This window comes from Podarcis erhardii (genome assembly GCF_964252035.2).
Source record: "Podarcis erhardii genome assembly, chromosome: 3".
Taxonomy (NCBI): domain Eukaryota; kingdom Metazoa; phylum Chordata; class Lepidosauria; order Squamata; family Lacertidae; genus Podarcis; species Podarcis erhardii.
In genome coordinates this window covers 63,351,775-63,367,494 of record NC_138507.1, presented here as the reverse complement: position 1 = coordinate 63,367,494, position 15,720 = coordinate 63,351,775, and positions in this window count along the sequence as shown.

Here is a 15,720-nt window from a genome sequence, read left to right as displayed (position 1 = left end):
CATACATGAGTAATGAGAGTTGGTTCTGCTAGTTTCCTTTTTTCTGCTAGTTTTCTTTTTTTAACATTTTCATCTTTGTAGGTGTAAGATAAACTTCCCAGCACCCAATATAAGAAAGCAACTGCTCACTTAACGAAGAATTGGATAGTTCTTTATTCTCTACTCCTTCCCTTGCCCAGAATAAATCCAATTTTCTATCCTTCCCACTGCTCACCACCTCCTATGCATTAACATGTATGCCAGGTGTGCTGGCTCTTCCTCTATAAAAGAAGTGACAGAAGTGTCTGTAGAGCTAGCTAGCTAGCTAGGATTAGGATTTATTTTAAGATATGCACCCAGAAAAGGGGAAATATATATTTGTCACTGCCAGCACTGCAAAATCACTTTAAATATTTTTCCTGCCCTCATGGCTAAACGGTTCCACTTGCAAAGCTCCTGAGATACTATTATTAATTTTGGTACTACATTTGTTTCTCAACCCACATTGTACAGTTAATCTTCATAATTCTTCAGTGTCTTTTATTTACAGAGTTGTGATACTTAGAGGTTTAACACATTCAATGATGATGAATATGCTCTATTTATTCTTATGTAGAAGAGCTGGTATCTAGTTCAAACGCTCAGTGCTGTTTGTTTATTTCCATTTCTAGAAATGTGTGGAATCATTCCATAGATTCAAGCTCTGTATGAGTGAAATGGGATAATGATGTAAGAAAATTTAGCACTGGATTTGACTGTTTCAACAGTTTTAATTGCTTCATATATTGTCCAAACATTTCCTCCTCTAATTGGTACTATAGTCAGGGCTGATTCGCACATTCTGCGACAGCAAATCTCAGATCGCCACTGAGTGCACACTCATTAGGGAGTTGTGATCAATCTTGGTGGTATATCAGGCAGGATTTTATGAGTATTGGGTAGCACCTCAATGAACAACCAAGGAGGATGACATTACAAATGCTATTTTTAAGCTTAATACTGTAGGTTTCCTGTGTGCTTTGAATACATAGAAAGACAGGGTATAAATGGTATCTTCTTGCTGTATTGTTTGATTCTCATCTGTACACTTTCTTCTTTCCTAGTGTAATGTCCTTTTAAGATTTATGAATTGCTTCATCAGAATAGGTAAAAAAATATTTGCTCAACCAAGTGCTTTGGTCTATTGTTCCTTCTCTAGGTGTCTGTTTACACTTGCTTGTGTTTTGAGTAATGAATGAACCTGATTGTCCTTTTTGGAGGCCTGCACATTGTTGAGCTTGATTCACAAAACCTTTGAGAATCAGGCATCACATGGTGTCAGAAGTTGGTGTGGATTTCTTTTCTTTTTTGGAGTTGGGAGTTGTCGGTTCATTTTTGCACACATTTACCAGTTTAGTAGTTGTGAACATGGATTCCTTTTGGTCTCTGCCTCCACTGGTCCTGGGTGCCACTATAAACCTTGCCCTACTTTGCCTTGCTGGGCCCAAACGTGAACTTTTGCCTTAAGTCAGACCCCCTTCCCTGCACACAACCGGAGTTTTTGCTTGGATCAGAACAAGACACTGGAGTGACAGAGTCACTAGTACAATCAGTCTGGTACACAACTGCAGCACTTGGCATAGCTCTGAGTATAGCAAAGGCTTCAGTAAATGATCAATCTAGAGAAGGCCTAGTGTTTTGCAACTCAATCATTCATCTCTTTAAAAAAAGGAAAGAGAGAGGCACTGAGTTCCCAGATTGGTTTAGGACCACACTGGGGACCAATGGAAGCTGCCCCCACCCCGGGAAATAGCAACTCTCTCTGTGTGCGAATTTTATTGGAACTGCTGGGGGAGGGACTAACTTACTCCTGCATGTTGCAATCCTAATCCTAATTTGGGGTGGGGGCTGTAGTTGTAGTAGTAGCATTAGATCAATCACATAAATGAAAATGAATTGATGACTAGGAGCTAATAGATTTCCCAAGAATATATTCTAAGCTAACCTATTCTAAGCATTACCACCTATTCTATACACTTAGAATAGTGGTATAGACCTATTCTGTTTCCCCCCTTTCCTAAATATGTGCCTGTGTGGGTCCTCCAGTGGTGGCTGCTGCCCATTTGGACTGTTAGTGCAGTGGTGGAGCCAGAGCCAACGATAACTGTAGCCAACCAATACTTGGTTTGCTGCCACCCTTCTCTTCATCCTCCATGCTGAGTTCTACAAGGGCAACATGGAGAACATGGAGGAAGAATCTTGCAGTCAATGTCGTCCTCTGGTCTGGTTATGAATAGAAGGCAGGCAGATGGGAGCTGGTTGAGCACAGACTGGTTACTTGATAAAGCAGTGCCCCATTCGCTGTAATGGACCTGCCTCCTTTGGGGGCCCCCAAACTGGTGCTTTTTGTGGGTGTTTTGTGCATCATGTCATTTATACAACAATAGTGCAATAACTGGATTGCCTACACACCATTCTACTTCATTAATTGTTCTGTGCTGCTTCCCCAATGTTACTGCATTATTACAACTGGAGGGCCATTCTTCCACTCTAACACAACAAAAGTGGGCAGAAATCTCCTGAACAACCCAAAGCATTTGTGGCATGAAAAGTTACAGAATTTAAGCCAGGAGCTACAGAATCTGCAGTAATTGTAAACAAAGCAGTATGTCTCCCCTGAAACTTTTGCAGGTGCATTCAATGGTATTGAAGTTGAGATCATGTATAACTGCCCTGATACCATCGTGAGCACAAATCATCAGGAACACACAATTAAACTGTCATCTGGAGGGGCCCTGCATTCATGCACATACTTTGTAAAAGAGCCTCCGGTTACTGTTCCTGTGTTTTATATCTGAAAGCAACCTCAAAATCTGAAACAAAGTAATGGCATGTATTTCTAAAGAATATGAAACTTCTACAGCCTTGCCTTATTAAAATGCCTGCCAAATTAAACTTCCACTCCCCCTTTTATTCCTACTAGAGCTCTTGTGGAAAGCTCTGCAGCTGAGTCAGCAACTTGAAGCAAAATGCATATCTAATTCTTAATGTCATCTCTTTTGCCTCAGATTTTTTAGCCTTCATTTGTTCACTTAAGTAATGTTTTCCCTTGACTCTTCCACTCATCCATTTGGCTAAATCTGAAGCACAACAACTCATTGTTCTTTGATGGAAGAACGATTGTATACATGGGCAGGTTTTCGTCTCTGGGCTGTTTCTCACAGTATCTCATTGTGACAGGATTCCATGCTGCTGTGGCAACCATCTGTATACTGAAACCACGTGGGCCAGTGCCAATTGCATAGCTCAGGTGATGACTGCAAGATCCATCTAAGTAGCCCTGCCCATGTTGTTCCTGTATACAGTTCGTTACCACAGCAGCATGGAATCTCAACATGGAAAAGCAGCTTCCACAGCGCAGGCATAACATCACATGAGAAAGGGGTCCTGTCTGGGCTTTCTGGAACTCCACATCATCTTTGGTTGTGAGCCACTTGGAAAGGAATCCACATGCTTGTAAAAAGCCAAGTAAATTAGCAGTACTATATAATTGAAAAATAATACCAATAACACTAATAGTAATTTTATTAATTACATTGCATGGGACATCTCAGAGTGATTTACTATAGTATAAAAACATACACAGAACAATTGCATATATAAACCCAGTTTTAAAAAAATCTGCATATATAAAAACAGTTATAAATTTTAATACTACAACCACACCTATATAAAATAATTCATTACAGTGGTACCTTTTTTCTCAAACTTAATCTGTTCCAGAAGTCTGTTCCAAAACCAAAGTGTTCCAAAACCAAGGCACGCTTTCCCCTAGAAAGTAATGCAAAACGGATTAATCCATTCCAGACTTTTAAAAACAACCCCTAAAACAGCAATTTAACATGAATTTTACTATCTAATGAGACCATTGATCCATAAAATGAAAGCAATAATCAATATACTGCACTATAAAATAAATAAAACAGTATTGTAGATTATAAAAATTAAAATTATTATTTTTTCTTACCTGCACTGATGATAGTCATTGTTTGGATGGGGGCTTTTATCCATTTCCACAGTCACACAATCAATCAATCAATCAATCAATCAATCAATCAATCAATCAATAGCTGAACTGGGTTCCACACAGTCACAAAAACAAATTAACTGAAAAAGCCTCAAAAACAAAAAATGCAAAATAAATAGCACCAAATATAAGCTCCAAATATCAGCTCAGAACACTGCAATCAGAAACAGAAGACTTGAATTACAAAAGGGCGATGCAAATTAGCAGCACAACAGTAAAAATGGAAGCTCAGGACTCAAAATGGAGCACGTTCGGCTTCCAAAAAAAGTTTGAAAACCGGAACCCCTACTTCCGGTTTTCAAGCATTTGGGTTCCAAGTTGTTCGTGAACTAAGCTGTTCAAAAACTGAGGTACCAATATATATATAATTCATACCCAGTACAGACACCAGCTTTAGATTGGCCCTTTAGATTCTAGCAACTTTGCTGCAAAATGTGGTAAGCTGGCCCTGCTGTGTTTGTGGGCCCTCCTGCTCAACCCACTGAGGGCGACCCTGGATTCTGCCTCCAATTCCTGCCCTGAGTTGTAGAGGAGGAAGGGTCCTTAAAAGTCATCTTATCCAACCCCCTGCCAATGCAGAAAATCCATAATAGGGGACCATTCAGTCTCTGCTGTGAAACTTCCAATGAAAGAGAATCTGTTCCGCCATTGACCACCATTCCTACTGTTTCATCTAAATCCTTTTTCTTCTACTGTCTTTGGATCTTATGCACAGGAGCAGCAGAGAACAAAATTTCTCCATCTTCTATATCAGTGTTTCCCAACCTTGGGTCTCCAGCTGTTTTCAGACTACAGTTCCCATCATCCCTGACCACTAGTCTTGCTAGATAGGAATGATGGGAGTTGTAGTCCCAAAACAGCTGGAGACCCAAGGTTGGGAAACACTGTTCTATATGACAGCCCTTCAAATATTTGAAGATGGCTGAATATAGGAATCTGTTGTACACCATTGGTGTAGCCCACCCAATATTGTTTACACTGACTGATGGTGGTTCTCCAGGGTTTTGGACAGGAAACTCCCCTACCTGGAATTTCCAGGGATTGAACCTAGAGCCTTCTGCATCCAAGGAAGATGCTTAGCACTGACCTATAGCCCTTCCCAGGTACTGCTACAATGATTATCGTTAGTAGTACAGCTGAATCTGAAATTAGTGCCACACTATATGCATACCTGGGGTCACGAATAGTCGGACACGACTAAATGACTAAACAACAACAACAACAATATGGCATACCATAATATGAAGGAGCAGCATTTCAGTAATTACAGGCCATTGCCACATATGAAAATGGCTTGAAGAACAAGCGGAAAATATTTTCTCTCTCTCTTTCTTTGAATGATTTCCCTCTCAGTTGCTATATTCACCTCTGAGCTGGTTAGTCATTTTCAGCCTACCCAAATGCTAAGCAGCAGAGTGCATGGGTCACAATGTGGGTCATTCACATTCATACCAAAGAGGCCACTGCAGTGCACAGTGGTCCACAATAGCTCTCATACCTATAGCCTTAGATAATAGTTTGAAGGCAATGAAACACAAACTCCTTGTGATCATATCTGGCAACTTTTCAGTTAGTTCAGCTGTGAATACAATCCACATCCAATGTGTTTGTAGACCCACAGCAGCAGCTACAAAACACCACACACCCTTATTTCATATAAGATCATCTATTGACCTAGAGGAACTTAGTTACTCTGCCCTTGTCTCTACAAAATATACTGAACGTTAGAGCTGAAGGTTTTGTATTAAACTAACCTTTAATGCATGTGTTGTATTAAACTAACTTTTACACTGAGTAGACTAGCTGAAATTCATGGATCTAAGTTTACTATGTTTTTATATATCTATTTCCTCTGGGGTGATAGGACTGTCCATGAATTCCTGTTCCTCATCAGTTAAGGTTGGCATGGTCAGTCCTGCTAGGAATATTCTGATTTCCTCCTTGGGCAGGTTGTGGGAGATATATAGGTTGGAGTAAAATTCTGCAAATTCTGTGGTTATTTCTTTGGAGGAGAATGTTATATTGACGTCTTTTTTGGTGATGCAATGTATTCTTGTTTTGAGTGATTTTTTTCCCTACACATGTTTACTAATAGTCTCAAGTTTTACCCGCCATACTCGTAGACGCACGGTCTTGAGTATAGTTACAGGTAGGTAGCCATGTTAGTCTGCTGTAGTCAAAACAAAATAAAAAATTTCCTTCCAGTTGCACCTTAGAGACCAACTAAGTTAGTTATTGGTATGAGCTATCGTGTGCATGCACACTTCTTCAGATACACTGAAACAGAAGTCACCAGACCCTTATATATAGTGAGAGGGTGGGGAGGGGTATTACTCAGAAGGGTGGTGGGAATGGGTGATTGGCTGATAGGTGTGGTAAACCTGTTGACTGTTAACAACTGCAATTGGTCTTACAGGAAAAAGCAAGGGGTGAGATGGCTAAAAACAGCTTTATCGTGTATAAGGAGATAAGAATCCAATGTCTCTATTCAGACCAGGTCTCTCCATGGTTTCAAGTTTCGTAATAAGTTGCAATTCAGCAACTTCTCTTTCCAGTCTATTTCTGAAATTCTTTTGTAACAAGACAGCTACTTTGAGATCTTGTATAGAATGTCCTGGAGGACTGAAGTGTTCTTCTACTGGTTTCTCTTGTGATTCCTGATATCAGATTTATGCCCATTTATCCTTTGGCGTAGGGTTTGCGTATAGAATGTTGATCATTGTTTTAGTTGATTTCTAGTGAGTCTAGTTCCCTCCTTTTTTGTTCTATAAGTTTAAGGAATCTTTTAGCTCCTGTTTGTTTGTAGTGTGATGAGAAGGTTGTGATATCTTGTTCTATTTTGCTAATTTTTGAGGAGGCTTGTTTTTTAAGGGATGCTTTCTCTTTTATGCAAGCTCCTCTGGTGACCGCTTTCATTGTGTCCCAAAGGAGGGTGATTGTTGTATTGTCTACATCATTTTCTTTGAAGTAGTTTTATTATTGATTGTTTGTGCTCCTCGCTGAATTAATTCATTAAAGCCATAGCTGTAATTTCATTAACACCAAGATAGTTGCTTTTTACATTTTAAAATACTTGAAGGAAAAATTGACTTTCTCAATTATGTACACATACTATTGTATCTATATCCTTGTTACTGTATTGTATATTTGTTAGAGTGGGAATGAAGCACACACAATGCTACAGTGTAATTGGGAGATGTTTTAAATTGTTGTCACTTCAGTTGAAAAGAGTGTGGTTGTATATTAAGAGAAAATAGGAACTGGTTTATGGACCATATTTGCAGGACTAAAAGTGGGTAGACAACAGATACAGATAACAAACAGCAACCCACTTGTGCTATGCAATCAAGAAAGCAGGATGACTCTTAAATGAGATCAAACTGAACCTGAAAGTGATGTCTTACACTATTGGGATGAGTTAAACATAATATGGAGCAAAGGTTTTTCAATAATTGCCTGAGCTATCATAATGTCAGGGAAAATATACAGCCAGAGGACCTGTCATCGTGAGTGATAATTCTAAGATAGCCATCCAATATGGGGACATGTCTCACCTTTGTGGCAATAATTCAGAGATGGCTTAGGGCAAGAGAAAAGTAGCTCCTGCCTTAGGTCTCTCTACTCACCCTCACTGTCTGATTTACTGAATCAGGTGTTTGAATTGGAAACAGGCGAATGAGGTCTGATGATTATTTAAAGTTAAAAATGAAGCACAATGAATCAATACAAGGCAGGATCTCACACCATTCCATTAATATCTGTAGGAAATAGTCGTCCTATGTTCACAGACTGAATGTGTGAGGTAGGTATCACAGATGAAAGTCAAGAATTCATGGCTGCTCTGGGTAGATTGTGACACTGACAATAGATATGGAAGACACTCAAGAAGATGAGGCTTAGGGAAGAAAGATAAGCAGTTCAGTCATAGACTTCTTGGGTTGGATCTAGAGAATGCTTCCACAAGCAGTACCTTTCCCTGAGCTGAGTTGCATTCAGGACACTCCTGCAAGTGGAAAGGAGGAAGGTAGTTTTTCCCTCCCCCCCCCTGCCTTCCCCAGTGCACCAACACTCTGGAGCAGATTTTTAACAGGTATAGGGAGCTGCATGAAGATATAAGAATCAAGAAAATGGCATCCATCCCCATTCTGCCAGTGGAATTCCTCTGTTGCAACAGAAGCCTTCCATCAGAGCCCTTCCATTTGTGGGAGGTGATGTTTGGAATAGGCTCAACCTACTGCACTGATTGAAATGGTGAGGAGACGCTATAGAGAAACGTCCATCAGATAGACAGCTGGAAATACAGGGATGGACTGAGGAGAAAAGGTGGATTAGTAATGATGGATGGCAGATTTCGGAACTGGGATGTGAGGTTGAAAATGAACTCCCCCAGTCTGGCATGACTGAGGGAAAAAGAACGTTCCAGTAACTAGAAGATTGTAGAGACAAAATCATGGGGGGTTGTTTTATTTGTGAAAGAAGGCAAATATGGCAATCATCTATTTTCATCAGCCTTCTGCTATGCGAATACTTTTTCTATCAAAGAGGGGAAATGCTTTAAACAACAAAAAATATGACCCACTTTATTTGTTCTAACAAGGAGGCAGCTACGAAACACTGAAGCCTTTCCCATTAACAAGATTTGGTGTAAGATAGTTAGGTAGATAGATAGATCTCAAGGACAAAGGGAAGTGTCCCCATAACTTGGGACTATTATATTATGTTCTCTTTGTCCTGGGGGTTGTCTTCCTGGTCTTTTGTGGGAGTTTTTTGCATTTCATGAGCACTTTGAGGGAAAATATTATGGAAAGAATATCCACAGAAAAACTGCTCGTGCTAAGTAACTGTCAGAGAGTGGGTTTTGAAATTGTAATCCAAGAATTCACATGGGAAATTCTAAGAGTTAGGCTGTTTCCGCTATTTCAAGTGAACATGTAATTTCCTCATTCTTGTATGGAAAATCTGCACTTACACAGCTTTAACAATGAGTCATCTGCCAAATAAACCATAATTCCTTAGCTTTACCTCTGTTTCTCTTACTCCTTCAGTTCTGCTGTGTTATTGAGATAAATCAATAGCCACTAACTGAGAACTCAGTTGTAGCTTTGTTTAAACGATCAAAAGTGCCCCACTATTGATGCTGAAGTGAGGAAAATATGCAGTGGTTCTCTACTTCAATGGGGAAACAGGCCTAGGCAGTATAGGCCAAATTATTTGAACAGGTATCCATTCTTTCATTTATTTATTTATGTATTTATTTATTTGACAAACCCGATGCCATCATATTCAGTAAACTTGAATGCTTTACAATTGTGTCTTTTCTAGGCCTCCATTTTTCAAACTCCTTGAATGAGTTTGACTAGCTGAAAAGGGCAACTGATAAACATGCTATCTTTCTGTTTATCCAGGTATCTGGCAGATCTATTGGATGGATGGATGGATGGATGGATGGATGGATGGATGCTACAAGCAGTGCATTTCTTGTGATGCTACTCATCACCAGAATAGACTATTGATGCCTCTTTTTTGGTTGCCCATGGCAGTCACCCATGACACTTTTATCAAGATCTGAGTATTGACATAGTATTTTTTTTACCCCACAAAAGCACTGATAAAAGTACAGCTGTACCTTGGTTGCTGAACACCTTGGAACTCGTACATTTTGGCTCCTGGATGATAGGAAACCGGATAGAAAACTGAGGGTTCTGGTTTTCGAATTATGAACATCTGGCACTGCCTCCACGGCTTCCTGGAGCCAATCAGAAGCCACACATTGGTTTCCGAACGTTTTGGCAGTCAAATGGACTTCCAGAATGGATTCCGTTTGACTTCCAAGGTACGACTGTAGTAGTTATTGATCAGTTGTTTCAGAAATAAACATTTATCCAGTCTGCTGTCATTCTGTTTAGAATGTATCTACACAAAATATTTATAAAAACTGTATTAACAGTGTCACAAACTGTAACTACCAGCAGATAGTCTCAGAGTTGATACGATGAATGGATACTGTTTTCACAAACTGCAGCCAAAACTTCCAGCAAGTAACAGGATAAATGTGGTGAGGAAAGCGTGTTGTGTAAATTTAGCCTAGGATTGCTCAAGTGTTTTTTTCTACACAGAAGCAGGCAGCCCAGACGAGCAATTAAGAACATGGCTATTTACACATTTATTGATTTTCGTCATTTTTCAAACTCCCCAGAAAAGGAAAGTACACTGTAACATCTAAAACAATTTGAAATCACATTGAAAAACAAACCAAAGTTAACAGCATGCAGAGGCCATTAAAAACCAATAGAGCAGCAATCCCAATCCCAAAGGCAAACAGTTGAGTAGAGAGGACACGAGCAATGCCTTTGAAAACAAAAATATTTATAACTGGCAACAAAAGTTATGTAAGAAAGGAGCCAAGCGGATCTTTTCAGGAGGGCAGCAGTGGGGGCTGGTGAGGGAGTTTGCTATGTGAAGACCATGGAGGCAGGCTGGACTGTTTATGTCAGTAGCCAATGATGCCCACAGCACTCCCTGCCTCCCCATTTAAACACCACAGAAGTCAGAAAACTGCTTCAGCAACTGGTAGCAGAGCCCCCAGAAAGAGGGATGCCACAATGGAAAATTAATTAAGAATTCACTGCCCTTGGAATTTACTGCTCCTGGAACTTAATAGTGCAGGCAAATTCTCTCTCATATGTTAATAAATTACCATGGCACTGTGGCATTTCTGCCTTGGCATCTCCTCAATTATTATTCTGGTATTATCCCCGTTAGCTACTGTATAGCCTTAGTCATGTAATTCTTCATCTGAGCTGTGTCTCCTTATTCAGTTTCCTTTGTCACATGAAATGTCTATGCATTTCTTTGCCCTGTCTAACAGAGGCTGTTTTCTAGTGGCCACTTTCCTAAGCCTTTTGAGACAATTCAGAACATAGCTGATGATAATTGCTGCAAACCTATGGAGTCGTATTCAATGTAACACCAAGCAAATCATTCCATCAGGCACACGGATGACACTCTGGTCCCAAACTCCTCATGACACATGTTGAAAGCATTAGGGATAAAATGGCACCCTGTTTCACTTTGTGGAGTAAGCCCCAGGGGCATGAAGAATATTCTTCCAATGCTACTCTCTGGAGATGACCTTGCAAGCAGGAACTAAATCAATGTAACACAGTGCTACCAATGCCCCTCCCCAGTGCTATTTTTCTAGAAAAATGGTATTAGAACTCGCCATGAACGCCTCCCACTTTCTCTTAGAATGGCAATGACACCCACCTCAGAGGTGCTGGAACTGAGTTCTGGTGAGTTCCCCCTGAAAAAAAGTCCTGCCCATCCCACAGAGTAATGATGCTATAGTCAGTGTATCTCAGCCACTGGGAGACTGAGAAGGAGAAGGGTTTCCTGGTCCTTTCTGCAAAAGTCATCAGGGTGACCAGAGCTGATTCAGACATGAACCCAGCCCTGAATCTAAATTGAGATGGATCCTGGCAGTTCAGTCTCATCCAAGAATGTCTTCAGTGGTTTTTCCATGACTTTGTCAATCACCTGGTCCCTAAAAGGGAGGTATTGGTAACCAGAATACAGTGGATTATGGGAATGCACAGTCTACAAAACAGAATCCAACAGAAGTGCGATAGAAACTTGCATGCTTCCTCAGTAGACATTAAATAATTTGTATTAGTTTTGTTTTGGGTGGAATTTCGGAGCAAGCTTAATGCTGGCAAGTGACATTTCCATGTTATTTATTGTTCAGGAGGTAGTGAGCTGCAATCTAGCAAATCCTATAAAAATGTCAGAGCATCCACATGAAATATATGCAAATATATATGAACCCATGATAGCATTATTGTAACACTTACAAAGGGTATGCACTGACCACAAGATTTTCCTTGGATTTATTTCTCTAGCATTTGGAAGCAGCCCAGTTTGTTTCAAATCCACATTGTGTTATTCCTGTTCTGATTGTTATTTAAGTCGAAACCTGATCAGCTGAAACCTGAAACTCTGTTCCATCCACATTTACTATAATGGTGAATCTAAAAATGGTGTGTATTTTCTTGCCATTTTCACATAAGTAGACAGGAGGACCAATCTAGGAGTTTTAATGCAGGGAACCTTAAAAAAAGAAAGTCTCTAACTTCTTTATTTTCCTCCTGAACTGGATGCAATCTGCAGGCCTGGTGTGGGAATAAATCATGCCAAATTCCAGAAAAATGGGTGAAGTGGATCTCCCACATATCATGATTCTACCATTTTAGAGTGGGAAAAGAAAAATTATGTTTCTGTTTAATGTAGAAAATCCCTGATCCACTTTCAGATGACTTGTTAACTGTGTGATTGACTAAGGAAGTTGAGAGCATGACCTGAACCACCCTGATTTGCCTTGTCATTTGGGATGCAGAGATCCAGTGCAGATCCCTAACATTTAACATGGCTGATAAAGTGAACTCTAGCCCATAAAAGCTCATCCTATTATTATTATTATTATTATTATTATTATTATTATTATTATTATTATTTAAATCTTCAGTGTGCCACAGTGTTCTTTATTGGTTTTCTTAATGCCAAAACTGACATGCAAATCTACTCTATAATGGCCCAGTAATTACCACCAGATGCAATCAACATTGTCCCAATAGGAATTTGTTTATGACCACACACAGAATATGCTACTGAATGTGTTGTGATTGATTTCCTACCATCATTGTTTCTGCCTGATGTTTGCTTGGTTCCTTTTCCTTTCCTTTTCCTTTTAGCATGAACTAATTCCATCGGAACATCTCACAGTGGTAATTAAGATGTAAATCTGGAATTGTGTGACTTGGGGCAGGGCAGTTAAAATAAGTTTTACTGCGATGCATTTAAAGCATTAAATAGATTCTGCAAAAGATTAACTACCAATTTCCCTTTTGTCAGAATGAAACATGGAACATTTCTGTTATGATAACAAGCATGGAGGAATTTCACAGAGGGAGAGGTGCTGACATTCATATTCACAGTACTTATACTTGTAAAATTTTGTCAGCATGCCTAAAATATTTCTCATTATCAACAACACTTTTGTACCCTTTAGCCTTCATATGAATAGTAACTTATCTTTAATACTTTAATTCACTATTTCTTTCCTTGCTTCACCCCTCTCCCAGTTAATTTTGTTTCATATCACTTAATTGTTCAATATGTATGCCAAAACTGATATTGTCTACTGCAGGCGCTGCCAGCTATCACCCAGAGCAAGTCTATGTTGTACCTGGAAGCCTTACCAAATTTTATTCAAGGTATGGTGAAGTGTGTGTGTGTGTGTGTGTGTGTGTGTGTGTGTGTGTGTGGTCTGTCTTCTGTCTGTCTTTCAAGAGATTCTGCACTTGTTCCATTTTTCTTTTGGGGGGATTGTATTAAACATAGTGCCCTGGTGCTGTCTGTGTGTACATGTTCCATAACTGCGAAGCCCTCATAATTCAGTCATGCAAAATTATTGAGCTACACCACCTATATGGGATAGGTAGGGCCAGCCCCACTATTAGACAGAGGAAGGTAGTGACCTCAGGGTGGAGGGTCATTTTGAGTGTCATGAAAGGGCAGCAAATTGTTATTGATTCCTACTGTAGTTTTACTCCCAGGGAGACACATTTTGGGATTTTCAGCCTCACGTACCAAAATAACTCAGCCAACTTTGCATACTGTGCACTTTTATTTGGGGGGAGGTACACAATTTTCTGCTCTACCTGAGGCAGCCCAATGTGATCCTCATAACAGAGGGTCCTGGACCCAAGAGCTTACCTGCAGGGTTAAAATGGGGGGGGGAAGGGGGAGGAGCAAGAAGTCCTGGCCATTCCCCTGGGATCACGCCAGGCGATTTTAGCCAATAGCCAGTGGGTGGTGTGATCCCAGAGGCTATAAAAACAGTAGTGTGATGCAAGGAGGGGCACTTGCTTCTCACTGTTGAACACTCACCCACCCACCCTCCTTAGTTTAGGCCTTGCTTTGGCTTGGGTCACCTGTTTTGGAACAGGGGCTGGGTAGGAATTTTTCTATTTGGCAGATTGGCTTTAGCAATTTGGTTTTTGCCTACCCCTTAGCAAATCGTCACAACTTGTATGGTGGTGGTTAGGCATTGGCTCAGTTGGATTGTGGGGAGGGGAGGTGCGGCCATCACCTGCTCCTCCAGGAACTGGGTATTCCATTAAAGGAATCTGGGGGTCCTGGATCTCGTCTGAAGTCCGCTTGAGGGGCTAGGGCTATGCCAGGACCACAGGAACCCCAGGGTGAGCTTAGGTTGGTCCACATCAACCTAGCTCCCTCGTTTGGTTTACCCCATTGGATGATCACCCTGAGAGGTGGAGTCAGTTATAGTGGGGAGTCAATGCCTAAGCCAATACCGCTCACGTGATTGTATTTCAATAAAATTGTGGCCAAAATTTGCCCCAAAACTTAAACTAATATAAGTGTCCATGTGTATTTATTTTGGGGGTGGGTGGGTCTTGGGGCCTCGAGACACAAATGTCTTGACCCAGCCATAGCAGCATTTTTACACATAACAAACCAAAATAAACTAACTTCTGTTGGGAAAATAGATTGCCCCTGAGAAAAGAGAAGTTGCCCATCCCCAATCTACTCTTATTATTCCTTTCACAAACGGTATTATGAAATAATTATGAATGTTTCTATAGTAACAAAACAAATCTTAAAAGGAGATCTGTGTGTGTGTGTGTGTGTGTGTGTGTGTGTGTGTGTGTGTGTGTTTGTGTGTGTGTTTATAAAAGGATATATTACAATAATAAATATTGCTGTGGAATTTTAAACAGGAGGTAGGGCATTGTGGCTTTCCAGATGTTGCCAGACTACAACTCCCATCATCCTTGAGGAATGGCCATGCTGGCTGGGGCTTGTGGGATTACAATCCAACAACATCTGAAGGGCCACTGCTGTCACAGCCCTATTCTACAGGAAGGGTAACAAGTGTGGTAGGTAACTGCAAATAGCACGTCTTCATGAAGAAGCCATTGTACCATGAAACTCAAGAACTTTGCCAGACAAATTTATTTATTCATTCATTTTTTAAAAACCCAACACCTTTCCTTCCTTCCAGTCCATTGACAACTAGGGTGGCTTACAGCAAATAATAATAATAAATTCCCTAACATGGTTTTCTTTCAAACAGTTCATTTTTATTACAGTCCTTGATTTACTGTTTTTTTGTTGTTTACTTATTTATATATGTGTATTAAGTTTCAGGTCTAGTTTAGTGGAGACAGTTGTTGCTGTGTTGATGAGATGCAATAGGAGAGGCAAAATAGAAAGATGATATACTGGATCGAATTCTGCTGGTGTGAGACTAGTCAAGGTTTCAGTTAGACAAAAATAAGCTTAATAGTGCTGGGTGCTATCAAAGTCTATATCCACTTAGAATAACTTTCAGCAATGACATTCATATTGTATAAATTATAATCTATCAAGAAAAATGATTTTTAGCAAAAGAGCATAGGCTTCTTATATTTTTAAAGAGAAAGAATGTCAATGATTTTAAAGACAATTCAACCACAGAAAAACCTTTACATCCCCCTAAATGCAAGAAGCTAGCAATTCCTACTTGCACAAAACACATATTTTCATGCTTGATGTTTCATTCACACACCCCACAATGACTTAGTTCCAAATGCCATGGTGCATCTTGGAATCTGGGT